The 15,260-nt window shown below is 40.4% G+C and overlaps 1 protein-coding gene across 1 annotated transcript in view; it reads right to left on the bottom strand.

Moving 5' to 3' along the window:
- Positions 1-15,260, bottom strand: part of Pmpcb (peptidase, mitochondrial processing subunit beta) — a 64,932-nt gene that overhangs the window by 44,249 nt on the left and 5,423 nt on the right. The gene's annotated exons all lie outside the window — the stretch shown is intronic.

The raw sequence follows: 15,260 nt of genomic DNA, 5'->3' as shown, positions 1-15,260 counted from the left end.
CTCTCACCCGCCAGTCCCACAGTCGCTCAGACCCAACCAAGAAAGCACACAAAAACTTATATTGCTTACAAACTGTATGGCCGTGGCAGGCTGCTTGTTATCTACCTTTTCTATCTTAAATTAACCCATTTATGTTAGTCTATACTTTGCCACATGGCTTGTGGCTTACCAATGTCTTTACATGTTGCTTTTCATGGCGGCTGCTGGTGGTATCTCTCTCCAACCTTCTACTTCCCAGAATCCTCTTCTCTCTTGTCCCGCCTATACTTCCTGCCTGGCCACTGGCCAATCAGAACTTTATTTACACAGAGCGATATCCACAGCACTTCCCCTTTTCTTTTTTTTTTTTTTTAAGGAAGATTTTAACTTTTACATAGTACAATTACATATAACAAAACAATTATCAAGCAAGAATTACAGTTACAATGTTAAAGAAGATATCCTATCTTTCTTATATTTGTGAGTCTAAGGTTTTATATCTAACTTATCTTTTATCATAACTGAGGAAATTATAACTATCTAGTCTTCAACCACATCAAAGACCCCAGAAGGATATAATATTACCTGAGAACTGGGAGAAGGATGCAAGCAACTTTCGGGAGTCTTGCAGGGTAGACAGAGACAGCTGGAAGCCTGAACAGTCACCTAATGTTCCTTTGTAAAGTTGGTGCATTTGTCTTCAGCCCACAGGGCTAGAGTCTCTTGGTCACTTCTCTCAGTGTCCTGTAGAATGTCTGGCAGTTTCCTCTGTGAAGCAGGAGCCTGAAGGACCATTTTGTCAAGCAAAGTTCAGTGGTCACCTTTCTATGGGTCCTGTATGTCCAGTTGATCAAGTAGTCCAGGCAAGAACAGTTTCTTGCCCAAATGGCTATTTTTGCCAAGGTGAAGATAAACTCCATATGAAGTGTCTTCAATGCCCATCCTCCTCTCTGAAGTAAATCGGTGCTGCCAGGAGCAGACAAGTCTCACTGTCCAGAAAGTCTAAATTTTAAAAATATTTTAAATGCCATATTCTGTAGACCTTTGAAGTGTTTGAGGATTACCTGTCTGTCTAAAATATCTCTCTGTATATCTAGAAGACTTAACTAACATGGCTAGGAGTATGATTATCATAGATGACTAATTATTAATCTATTTTTAATTATCCATTTCAATTTAAAATGAGCTGTACAAACACAATACCTTAAACAAGAGTAGAAATATACACACAGTATAACAAAATTAACTTTAAGTTTGTATCAATAGACTAAAATCTATACCAATGTAAAACATTTTAAACAAGTTGTTGCTCTTTAGAAGTAAGTTCATTAATCTACCCTTTCATCCTATCATATCAATATCATATCTCCTTTTTATCTTTAGAAAAAGATTGCATTTATAATCAACCTGTTTTAAATAAAATAGTGTTTTTTCTCTGACCCACACCAGAGGGCTCTTCTGATTTGGGACACAAGACTCTCTTAACCTTTTCTTTTAGCAATATGTCTGGGTTTAGAGAAGGAGTGAGCCAATTCCATCTTCAAAGCCAGCTGGGAATTTGGGCGTAGTTTCTCTTACTACTTCCTGCTGGAGGGGGGTGCTGTATCTTATGGGAACACAAAGAAAATTTTAGGATTATGGAGTAGTCTGTGAGGGTAAACCTCTGAGCCAGTTGCCTTGAAACCATTTTGGATGTTGGATCATCTGGGCCATGGTGTCATTGGAGACCTTTCAGGTGGTCTTGGCTGATCAAACCTGATGTATCTTAATCTGGAACAAATCCACAGCCTCTGGCTTTCTGTGGAAACAAAAGCAGAGACTCTTTTCCAAAGCAACATATCCTTACATCCAAATTTTGAAGTCAAAAATTTATGTATTTGTTTAACTCAACAGCTTTTACAATCAAATCTTTTTCTGTAGTTAAAAATCCCAAAGACAACACAAACCAGATTGTCTGTGTAATATCCATCTTTGTAAGACTGAAACACCTCTGTGGCTGCTGGCTCCGCCCACCTCAGCTTCCCAACATGGCGGTGGTACAGTTTACTGCCAGCTCTGGGTCTGGAGCCATGTGTACCATCAACTATCAGAAGCAGTTCTATCAAAGCAGTGCATAGCCCTGAAACTTTTTTTTTTTTTTTAACTAGCAAAGGCTAAATCCACCACGCAGCAGAGTAAAGTGTCTATAGATTCCTCATTCCCGCCACACTGCAGGTCAGATGCACACGCCAGGAACCCGCCATAGTAGCTCAAACCAGGAAGCTGTTTTTAGCTCTGTTTTAGAATCTTTTTTCTCAGGTTTTAGGTGGAAACTCTTGCCAACATGTTGGGCGCCATTTGTAGTTAGAGTTTTCCTGCCTGGCCCAGTCAGGACAAATCTCTCTCACCCGCCAGTCCCACAGTCGCTCAGACCCAACCAAGAAAGCACACAAAAACTTATATTGCTTACAAACTGTATGGCCATGGCAGGCTGCTTGCTATCTACCTTTTCTATCTTAAATTAATCCATTTCTGTTAGTCTATACTTTGCCACATGGCTTGTGGCTTACCAGTGTCTTTACATGTTGCTTTTCATGGCGGCTGCTGGTGGTGTCTCTCTCCAACTGGCAGGAAAACTCTAACTACAAACCATGATTGTGGTGGTTTGAAAGAAAATGGTCCCCATAGGGAGGAGTGACACTATTAGGAGGTGTAGTCTTGTTGGAGGAAATGTGTCACATAGAAGCAGGCTTTGAAGTCTCCTATGCTCAATCTATGCCCAGTGTCACAGTTGGTCTATAGAGCAATTTCCAGGACATTTGGTGATGTTACATAAAACAAAACAAAACAAAACAAAAATGCCAGTTTCATAGGTACTAGCTATTTAATGAAAGTTCTCCATTATGTATAAAGAACTAGTTGTAGACAAATGAGTAGTGGAAGACAGGCTTAGACAGCAGCCTAAAGGCAACTACAAATTTAGTGCATATAAATAAATCAACAAAAAGAAACATCCATCTTGAGCAATTTCAAACTACAGTCTTCCCTGCTGGAGCAGAGGTTCTCTCTGTCCTGCACGTCTAGGCACCAGACACAGTGCTCAGCCAAGTACAGATTTTAAGTGTCATTTGTCTCACCTGTGAGACCTGTGTTTGACTAGTCTATGAACAGATGAACCTCCCAGGAGACATGCCAGCTAGAAACAAGCCAAGCAGCTATACTTGGCCTGCCTATGAAGCCCTAACTGTTGAGAGCAGGAAGGAGCTGGCATACATTTTGCCTGACTCATTATCTCCTGATTCACAACTCCCTCCTCTCTTTCTCTATCTGTGGATCTGTGTTGGAGTTTTTGTTCTGTGGTGCTGGGGGATAAATTGTGACCTTGTACATGATAAGCAAGTATTCTGCCACTTCACTATAATAAACAGCATCTCACTGTGATGATTTTAAGGTGTTTTCTTGCTAGTCCATTTGGTTCAGTCACGCCTTTCTTTTTGCCTGAGTCTACCTTTGGAAAAGAAACATCTATCCCATGTCTACCCACCACTGTATTTTGTAAGTAGATACAATTTGTTTTTACTTCACAGGCTAACAGCTGGAGAAATTTGCCTCAGGAGGCATCATGTTTTCAGTCTCATCTATAACTGAGTTTGATGAGGTTCTGAACTTCAGATTTGTGAGTTGACACTGGAATGAGTTAAAACTTTTGAGATTATTGAAATGGAATAATGTTCTACTTTGTGGGAAGAATATGAATTTAAGAATCTCTTGACAAGAGATCTGTTATGAGAGTGTCCCCCTCTTAGTTCCTCCATATTGTGACAAAGGCCTTTACTAGATGCTAGCACCATGCTCTTATACTTCCCAGCTTTGAGAAACATAAACTTAACAAACAATTTTTTAAACTTTTTATTAAACTATTTATTTTAATGTTTTGTTAGCATATATTAAACATAATAATGGGTTTCATTATAACATACATGTAAATAGTAGATCATATTTACCCCTCCTCCATACCTCTCTTTGAAAGATCCCAGACCCCTGGGATACTTTCGTCTTTGGAAGGGCACCCCAGAAACCAAGATTCCAAACCACCAGAAGCAACAAGCATGATAGATGTATTCAGTGCTGGCGCAAGCGGGCTCTCTGCCCTAGTCAGTCAGAGAGCCCCAAGCAGCGGTTACAAGCATTTTTAAAGGCAGAAACTACAAAATTAGCATAAGATATCAGGTGCCCTGGGTTTGGCCCAATTTAAAAATCATCATATATTTCAGCAATCATTTTGTTATGCAGGAAATTTTGTAACACTTGTCGTAAACTGGTTGGCTCGGGGAGATCTAGGGGGAGCGGTTACTCTGGAGGGGAGTTTGCATAGTTACAGGCTTGTGATTGGCTGACATTTGACTTAGTTTGCTGGACTCGCCAGATGGTTCTTATCTTGGGTCCCATTTGGGGAATTTTTAAACAGAGACTTATTATTATTATTTTTTTTATCTATAATTACAGACCTTGTCCCAAGGCCGGCATCTGGACTCTAAAACTTTTTACTTATTTCCAGGGAGAGGATGGGTCAGTGTCTAACACAAGCAAGTTTACAGAAGCAAAGTCAGCAATTTGCAATTGTAAAATGTATCTCTAATTTTTTTTCCTCACTCTTGTCCCTTTCCCATTTCTTAGTCCACTCCTTTATTTCATTAGCCCTCTTTCCATGTGTGTGTGTGTGTGTGTGTGTGTGTGTGTGTGTGTGTGTGTGTGTATGTGTGTGTGTGTGAGACCAGTGAGTTTTATTAGGGTTGTTTACAGAAGCATGGGCAGGAGTTTGTTTACAGGAGCATGTGCACCTTTTTAGTAGCTGTATCCCTGATGAAAATGTCTCTCCTTTCTCCATCAACCCTTGTCTACACACACATCCTCAGGGATTCTTCTTTATACATTATTCATTCTGCAGTATTTCCTTCCCTTATTTTTCTAGAAATCCACACCTCATTACTCTAAAGGATAGGAGTAAAACAAATCAAAACAACGATTTCCCTAAAAATCGTCAAGATTCAGTGAAATGAATGAATGATAAATGGTGCTGGTAGCAATGCTGGTTACCAGCGGAAAGGTCACAGTCACAACAGAACCCAGTATTAGTTTCAGAGATTTATTAGGAGGAAGAGGGGTGGGGGAGAACCAGCCTGGGAAAGATCACGTGTGGAGGACAGAGAGAGAAAGATGGTGGGGGAGCAGAGGAGAGAGAGAGAGAGGGTGGGGTCTGTGTCTGGCTTTTTTAAGGTGCAGATTGTGTGACCACGCCATACGCACATAGTCACCAGTGCCCACTGATGACATAAGACACAAGACCCTGAACTGCGCATGTGTAGCTGGAGTAAGGGCAGGATTCTAACATTCAGGCCTTGGTACTTTCAATAAATAGTTGATAATATGGGCACAAAAGTCATTTTCAGACTTTGCCACAGAGCTGTGGTCTGATAGAGGCTCTGGTACACCAGGAATGGTACCCAGAAGTGGAGAAGTACCTGACACATGCTGCAGAACTTCAAAGAAAGATGAGACCAGAGAACAGAGCTGGAATAGGACAGCAGCTAAACACAGAGTACAAGATGTTAGTTATTTTGGCGCTCCTACCCTGGGAGGAACATGTCCCAAACACGACAAATCCACAGAAGAGCTGTTTATTAATATAGGATAGGAAGAGATGTGACAGGCCTGTGTGAAGCACACATGAGTGAGGAGAGGAGAGAAGAGGAGGAGAGGAGAGAAGAGAAGAGGAGAGACCTGTGCAACATGGCGCCGGCTTTTTAAAGAGTGGGCCGCTCATGCATACAGGACCGAATGTGTCTACTCCACACATGCGCGTAGATTACATGGTCGTGCACGCTTTACGCAACCATGTAAAGCCACGGAGTCCTACTCACGCGAGATGTTCTGACCTGGAAATGGCTATTTTGAACTGGAAATAACTAGGCGGTCCGCCGGGAAAGCCCAACCGTGTGGACGTGTTGTGATTTCCTATCACCAGAGAGATCCCATTGTGGACTCAGAGAACTCACCAAAGTGTTCCTTACCACAAAGTGTTTGGGAATGATTTATGACATTCTATGAACTATGAAAAAGGAACCAGAAACACTATAACAACAGAACTAAATTTAAGCTTGGAAAAAAAAAAAAAAAAGAAGAAGAAGCCAAGGGAAAAAATGAAAGCTGTCTGTGGGAACAGGGAAGTAAAAAGAAAAATATATTCAAAGTGCCCGCTCCTCCTCCCTCTTCATAATTCCAAATTACTCCCCTATTTATTACTTAATTTGGTCTCTACTGTTGTTTTTTTAATATTACTGTGTGTGTGTGCGCGTGCAAGCGTGTGTGTGTGTGTGTGTGTGTGTGTGTGCGCACGTGTGTGCGTGCACGCGCATGCGCAGCCTCAGATGCATGGGAGGTCATGTGTGCTTTGGCTGATTGAGCTCTGGTGCTGCAGGCAAATGTAATGGAATCCAGCTACTATCATAAAAGCTACTACTTGGAAAAGGCTAGGACTTTTCTAAAGGTCAAGCCATGGCTTAAGAAGTCTTGTTGATATTTTAGCTTTTGCATATATATTAGCTGGTTCCTACATTGATTTTCTTGTATGCTATATGTGGTTCCAAGAACTTTTAAAAGTGTATTTATCTAAAATACCTATCAAGCATGTAAGGCCAAATGATCTCCTGAACTAAGGTAACACCCTTATGGAAACAATGCCTGTCCCCTAGGTTAGGCAGATAGCTTTATTTCTTCTGCAGTTTTAACTGAGACCCTCCTTCCTTGTACAGCCTTACTAACATTATAGACTCCTCACTTCTTACCCAACCACTTCTAGGAATGTAGTTTGAGCACATAAATTCCCTTTTTCTGATATACTAACTGATCATTAGCTCTCAGTTGACCTCCTCCTTTAACTACTCCCTTTTTGGATTGTAAAATAAACCTTGACAGTCACTTCCTGAGGAAAATTCTTGCCTGCCCTTATGACCCTGTAGGAATTCAAGCCTGGTGACCTGGCTGGAGGGGGAGGATTGCTATTGCTTGAGTTTACAACTGACTACCTCACAGACTTGAGAGGACTGAGAGGGATAAGGAGGGTTTTGACTAGAGAGCTTGAGGAGGAGATGGGAAATAAGGAAGAGCCAGATGGGGAAGTACTAGATGGGTAAGAATGAGATGAGCAAAACCTAGATGAGGCAGAATTAAGACGAGAGAATTAAGACAGAACTTAGAAGGAACAGCAGATAAAGGTAGAGAGATATCAGGAAAGAAAGAAGCTGGACACAAAAACAGAACTGAAGCTGTGTAGATGGGATTTTATCCCAGAGGAATAAAGTAACTGATAAAAGAGCTTGGTGTACTGAGATTCTTTTCCTGAAAATAATTTTCACTATCTGTAGCTTCTCTTCTGGGCCCCTCAGAAGAATATTGTTAAGGCTGGTTCTTTAATAATATTCGAGACTCTAGTAGCCAGGGTTGTACAACAAATGCCTTTATTGGCTGAGCCATATTATCAAAGGTCCTTGTTATCCCATTTTACAAATGAGATCATGGAGATTTAGGAAGTTTTAAAAAATGTGCCTGATACAGTGTAGCCAGCAGGTAGCTTGAAATGAAGATCATGATACAAATCCATGCTGGCAAATGTTCAGCTACCAGCAAACTTGAGGAAAAAAACAAGCCTTAGTTTCTACTGTTTGCTGATTTCTGTGGTGTAAATATTTCCACTGGGAGACTCATCTGTGAAGCAGGAATTTTGAAGGACTTTCCTGCCTTGTTTTGGCAAACTTCATCTGTCTTTTTCCTGTGTGTCCTGCATGTCCTTTCTGTACACCACATTGTCAGCAGTCAAAGGCAAGAGCAGTTTCTTTGCCCAGTGGCTAACCTTGCCACAATAAAAGCAAACTCCATAAGGAGTTTCTTCAAAGTCCATCATCTTCTCTGAAGTAAACTGGTGTTGCCAGGAGCAGATGTGTCTCATTGTCACGAAAAACCTTAGGTTAACAAAACATTTTAAATGTCATATACCATTTATCTATCTATATGATCTTGAAAGCATACCTAACATATCTACAAATTTGATTATTATAGATGACTAACTACTGACCTATGTTTCTTGATTATCCTAAATAGTTCATAATAATAGCTTTCAAAAACTAGAATTTTAGCTTACATTTTTAAATAAACTGCATAGGTACAATACTTTAAACAAGAATATAAACATATATATATATATATATATATATATATATATATATATATATTTATATATGTATAATATGTTTTAACAAAAATAAGTTTAAATTTCTATCAATATACTATATTCCCCATAATGATAACAAACATCTATAACCCACCAGTTAACTAAAATCTTCCCACATCCTGCTTTGGAATGTGTTCTCCAAACTGCTTCCTGTTGTCTGTTGACAAAGTATCTTTAGGGTCCCTGAGAAAATCTGAGATAATGGGCAAGTCCTGGGAAGACCAGCTATATACCCTCTGTTGATAGGTGTCACCTGTCAAGAATCAGGAGTTCTCCCCTGATCACACCTGATCAATATCACTTCTGAAGAAATCCATAGCCTATGGGAGCAAAACTCCAAAGCATTTTTTATTTCCATTTGACAAATATATTTTTTGACTTATTTTTTAAAGTTAAGGCATTCCTAAAGTATCTAGATTGATTCAATTTTGCAGTCCAGTTCTCAATCCCATGTCTCTTAGCAGCTATATTTTGCTTATGAACATTCAAAAATTTCAAAATCAACATAATAACAAATAGGATCCAGACTCCCTTTGCATTTCCATCTTACGTGCTTATTTTCTTTCATACTACTTTTACTCTCTCTCTAAAGACTTAACTTTAATATTTCTAAACTATTTCTTTCTAAACTGCCCATACCCCTTTTCTTTCTTTCTTAAGCTTAAATACATTGTAAAACACACTGGAACCTGTTTAGAGATTTTTCTGTCTGGACTTCTTTTACTGCATACCTCTGGTCTTTTATGACTACACGAGCAAACTTTAACTGCTAAGCTACACTAGGATTCTCCATGCTGCTCTCTTGGCTGGCTCTGGCTGCTTCTAGGTTCATGAAAGCCAAGCCTAAAGCTTGCAGCCTGGTTAGAAGTTTGTTTGACCTGGAACTGCATTCAACCCTCCTACCTATTGGAAGCTGTGTTGCCACAAGTGGTTCTTAGCACTGCCAGCTGAACAGCAGGGCCTCTTAAAGGAGCTTTGTTTTCTTTTTTTTTCCAGTCCACATTGGAACACTAAAATCTAGTTGGTTGTTTTTGCTATTTTTACTCTTTGCTCTTTTGGGCGGCTTGCCACCCTGCTCCTAAATAAATCATACATGGAGGCTTATTCTTAATTATAAATGCCTGGCATTAGCTTGGCTTGCTTCTTGACAGCTTTTCTTAACTTATCCCTTTTGCCTCTGGGCTTTTTCCTTCTCTTACTTCTGTATATCTTACTCTCACTTTTAATCCATGAATGGCTGTGTGGCTGGATGGCTGGCCCCTTCTTTTCTCACTCCTCCATCCCCTTTTGCTTCCTGATCCCTCTTTTTCTCCTATTTATTCTCTCTGCCTGCCAGCACCTCCTGTCCTTTCTACTGACTTGCTATTGGCTGTTCACCTCTTTATTAGACCAATCAGGTGTTTTAGACAGACAAAGTAACACAGCTTCACAGAGTTAAACAAATGCAATAGAAAAGAATGCAGCACATCTTTGCATCATTAAACAAATGTTCCACAGCACAAACAAATGTAACACATCTTAAAATAATATCCTACAACACAGTGACCTCCCCCAACAAGGCCACACCTTCTCACCCTTCCCAGACATTTCTACCAACTTGAGGTTAATTATTCAAACATATGAGCCCATGGGGGCCATTCTCATTCAAACTACCACAGGGCTTTTATATGCACATTTGGGTATGGGAGACATAATTTGGTCTGTGTCACTTTTTCAATGGAAATTGCAGATAGTTTGACTTTGGAGATATAGTTCATTTCATTTTCCCCTCAGAAGCTTTAGTTAATTTCTATAATGGATTTCTCAAATGATACAATGTCACATAAAGGTTGTGAAAAATAAAGGTCATCTAATTATAGGACCCCTCCATTCTCCATTGTATAGCCTGCTATCCTCAAGAAAGTCAGTTCCTTTTACTAAGCCCTGCTTCTTCCTCCACAGAAACTGTGGAGTAAAGCTCAGTGCCTGAAGTCATTGAGGATTAAATGAGAATTGCACACTACTTAACATAGTGCCAGAAAAATACTCAGTAAGTGAAACTTAAAATAAGCTAGATTAGGGGGCTGGAGAGATGGCTCAGAGGTTAAGAGCACTGGCTGTTCTTCCAGAGGTCCTGAGTTCAATTCTCAGAAACCACATGGTGGCTCACAACCATCTGTAATGAGATCTGGTTCCCTCTTCTGACCTGCAGGCATACGTGCAGGCAGAACTTTGTATACATAATAAATAAATACATCTTTAAAAAATAAGCTAGATTAATAAGTGCTTTAAATAAGTGCTAATGTATTCAACTAAGCAACACCAAACACTCAAGGACGTAGTCGACATTTATTGAAAAATATTGTCAACCATTTCTATTCAAATTTTGGAGATTATAAAAATCTCTCATTCAAGGAAAAGAGACTAGCAAGTCTATGTTAATCTAGTCATTAGTTAATCACTAGGGTGTGTTTTACTTTATTCAAAATTTTGTATGTCATCTACTCTGTTATTTATGATTTTCTATTAGTGAAGGGGTCTGCTTTCAGTGAAATGCCAAGGAAAAAGCAGTTGTATATAGTGAAAATATTACTTGTAGAAGTTGGAGTTCTGAATTTAGCTAACATATCTGGAAAATAGTGAGTACTGATACATAATAATCTTATTTATAAAAATAAAATTGGTTTTATAAACAATAATCTAGATTCAAATGTAAAATTCTAAACCAGTACAGAGAGATAGTATAAAGTATTGAAAGAACATACAAAGCTAATTATACCACAAAGAATGATGTGTATGTAATTAATATCAGTTTATATGTTGTGAAAAGTGGTCATGGCAGTCCATGACTATAACCCCAGCACTTGGGAGTCAGAGGTAGCTGGATCTCTGAGTCAGAGTTTAGCCTGGTCTACCACATTCTAGGCCAGCCAAGACCCTGTCTCAGACAAAACAGCAAATATAAAAAGTATGATTTCAAAGGTTTTCTAGGTGTTCACAACCTTGTTTCCACTACATGGAGATTTTCAGCATAGGGTTCTCCATGTCCCTTGTCTCAAGAAAAAGGAATATATGTCTGAGTTTATCAAGGGGTTTGAAGGGTATTTTTAATGCCTAAGGAGGAAAATGAATTACACAGTTTTATGAGTTGTATCCAGAAAGATCTACAAGGACAGAATCATTAACTAGCTACTATAACATTCTAAAGTTGTTAGGCTCTGCCTAGAGCTGTGCAGGGATACAGGGTTGACAAATCATATATGGCTGCTTGCCATCCATCCCAGTGAAGAGTTTCTAATCAGCAGACTGCTCTGAAAGGGAGCTCATGCTGTTAACTCCACTTAGAAACTGACTTTGAAGCAAGGTCAAGAGAGATGCTAAATTGCATATACAATGAGTATCTGAGGATAGCTTTGAATTAAATCACCACCCAAATCAGCTTCCTCTTTTACTCCAGGCCTGTGAATGTCTTCTTGAGCCATATATTTCCCATCCACTTGTCCTTCACATTCTTTCCTCAGTACTTTTCACTCTTCTCACTCTCAAGTAGGCTCTTCTGTAATCATTCATCTATTTATTCAGTATACATTCATAATTGTCTGTGCCAAATACAGAAGTAGGTGCTAGAGGGATAAATATGGATCAGAATATTTGCATATGAGCATCTCACATTGTGGTCAAAGAAACAGAAATGGAAATAGTCACACTATCATTTGATAGCTGCCTTAAAAGATCTGTGAACAGGCTGCAGTAGAAATGACATTCTCCTTTGGGAAAGTGTAAGTTTCTAGAAGGCGGTAATTCTTGACTGTTGAGTGTGTAAAGCCTGGGAAGAAAGTTCCAAATAAAAGCTACATCTGCACAAGCTGGGATATGTATGTGGTTAACAGATAGGCTTCATGGTGGGCAGGGAAGCTAGAGAGGGACTGGAATTGCAATAAAATGTGGACATAAAATCCTGAGCAAAACATTTTTGCAACAGACTTGTATTTTAGAACTCTATGGAATTTTAGAAGTCATGTAAATTAATCTCATTCTTTTATAAGAGAAAGAAACTGAGACTTAGGGCAGTTAACCTGTTCAGGGCAGGAATAAAGGTAATGTCCAATTTTACTCTTCTGCTTCTTTCTCTGTGGCCACTAATCTGTTAGGGACCAAGATTTCAGGAACCAAACATGAACCATGGAAAGTATTAGCTAAGCCAGAGAACAAGTCATAAGCCCACTGCCCTTCCCCAGAGCAGTAACACCTGTTTACTAACCAGAGGCTCCCAAAGATAAGAAGACATTCCACAGTCAGGTGCCATGACAACCGAATGTAAAGAGCATTCCATGGTCAGGTAGCCTAGCAACAGAACAAATGGCCCCTGACCAGTGACCTTAGCCGACTTCTTGCAGTTGCACGACCTGCACATCTCCCACGTTCTGCACCCCTTCCATGTCCCTTCCCCTTCCCTCCTTCCTGCCCCTTCCCCTCTTATGCAATATAAGCCATATGGAGAGAAAAGAACATTGGCTGCTTGATCAGAATTTTGTCTTGCTGTCTGTCTCTTGTGTCCCCTATCTCTCATTCGCTCCCACAGGTGGGTCGCCCCCATTGAAACCCTGCTGGCTGGGGCACTAATCCAACTATGGTTCCTAGCATCCACTTAATAAAATTGGTCCCTCAAGGCCTAGGTCTCTCTGAGCTCAGTACACAAATCACTGCATAAAGTTTAGATCTTTAGCCCTATGTCTACTCTTTATGTTAACTTGATGTATGTTTTGTAGATTTATGTATATGCTGTACCTGTGTGTGCTGTGGTGGTGTGAGCCTTGCACATACAAAGCAAATACTGTACCACTAAGCTACCCCCAAGCCTCACAGTTGGCAGTGTTTTTTAATACATCCATTGGTAGACTTAAAATTGCTGAAAGAAGAATATACTGAGTTTTGAATGCTGCTCAAACAAATTACCATGAACTTCATGACATACAACAACACAACAGTTGTGAAGGCCAATCTCTGAAGACAGGTTTCTCAGGGCTCTTGTCAAGTTGTCAAGAGGATGGTTCTTTTGTAGAAGAGATGGTTCTCTTTTTAGAAGCTGTTAGGGGCTTCCTTGGCTGTGGCTGCATCACTCATGTCTCTGTGCTGTCCCACTGTCTCCTTGTCCTACATACCTTCTTACCTCTCTCATAATCATCCTCGTGATTGTCTTTAGGGTCCACCTGGGTAATTCACTGCCCATCTAAGGTACAGTCTTCAACTGCATTAAACATTTCTTTCAACTCTGGTGTGATGGTGTACACCCAGCACTTGGGAGGCAGAATCATGCAGATCTCTGTGGAGTTTAAGGCCAGCCTGGTCTACAAAGTGAATTCCAGGACAGCCAGAGCAGTTACACAGAGAAACCCTGCATCAAAAAACCAAACCAAGTGAAAGCAAACCAAAACAAAGCAAAATTTCTGTATTAGGCGATATAGACTCCAGGAGTGTTAGGGACCAAGATGTCAGGAACCAAACATGAACCATGGAAAGTACTAGCTAGACCAAAGAACAACTCAAAAGCCCCTTCCCAGAGCAGTAACCAGAGGCCTCCAAAGATAAGAGAACATCCCACAGTCAGGTGCCATGACAACCGAACGTAAAGAGCATTCCAGGGTCAGGTAGCCTAGCAACAGAATAAACTGCCCCTGACCAGTGACCTTAGCTGACATCTCGCAGTTGCATGATCTGCCTCACACGTCTTACACCCCTTCCATGTTCTACATGCCCCTTTTCCCTTTCCCTCCTTCTTGCCCCTTCCCCCCTTATGCTATATAAGCCATGTGGAGAGAAATAAAGTTTGGCGGCGGGCTTGATCAGAATTCTGTCTTGCTGTTCGTCTTTTCGTGTCGCCCTTCCCTTTCATTCTCTCCCACAGGTGGGTCGCCCTTGTTGAAACCCCGCTGGCCGGGGCACAGGAGTCAGGAAGTAAGTATCCTGGGTTATTGGTGGTGATGCGGATTATTCCATTTACTACACAGAATATCCTTGACTCTGTATTGGAAGCATGGGAAGATATGTACCAATGTGTGTCTGGAGACACAGAAACACATGGCAGATGAAAAGAGTCAAAACAAAAAATGCTCCTTAGTGGCTCTGTTTATGGAGAATCAGATACACCTGAAAGGTTTGGTCTAGTCTGATCTTGGCAGGGAAGAAAACTACAGTTTAGTCTCTATGTGTTCATAGTAAATGCTTCAATAATACTTTAAAAAATTATTATTGGTGTGGGCATGAAATGTGTATGGGCACGTGTGTCATGGTGTGTTTGTGGAGGACAGAGAACTCTGTGGCATTGGTTTTCTCATTCCACCTTTACTTGAGTTCCAGGGATTGAATTTAGGTTGGCAGACTTGCATGGCAAGCACCCTTCCCTGCTAAGTCTTCTTGCTGCCCTCAACACTACTGAACTATACATTTCAGGAGATTAGAATAGTGAATTTCCATATGCCTTTTTCATAATACAAAGAAAATATCATTGCTATGAGTGTTGAAACTGTTCTTTAAAAATGCTTCAAACAAGGCTGGGTGGTGGTGGCACATGCCTGTAATCCCAGCACTCAGGAGACAGAGGCAGGTGGATCTCTGTGAGTTTGAGGCTAGCCTGGTCTTCAAAGCAAGTTCCAGGAAAGGTGCAAAGCTATACAGAGAAATCCTGTCTTGAAAAACCAAAAAAAAAAAAAAAAAAAGCTTCAAACAAGCCCAACATGGCAGAAACCTATTGGGCCTTCGTGAAAAGCTCTCCCCTTCCAATGCCAATGGGGATTGAAAGCCCAATAGGGTCAGCTTTGGAAAGCATTAACATAAGCCTAGGACCTGCAGCCATGAGGTTGGATTCTCCAGAAGGTAATGTATGGGAACTGCTTTTTCAAGTATGTTTGAGAACGTGTCACCCACTTAGGAGATTAAGGATAACACTGAAGATCACTGACCTCCATTTATTAACAGTAGCATGCCAGCTAAGCATTTTCATTCTCACAATCCTATTCAATCTGGAGAAGTACCTATT

This window comes from Onychomys torridus, chromosome 3 (genome assembly GCF_903995425.1).
Source record: "Onychomys torridus chromosome 3, mOncTor1.1, whole genome shotgun sequence".
Taxonomy (NCBI): Eukaryota; Metazoa; Chordata; class Mammalia; order Rodentia; family Cricetidae; genus Onychomys; species Onychomys torridus.
Note: the sequence above shows the minus strand (reverse complement) of the source record. Positions and strands in the feature narration are given on the sequence as shown.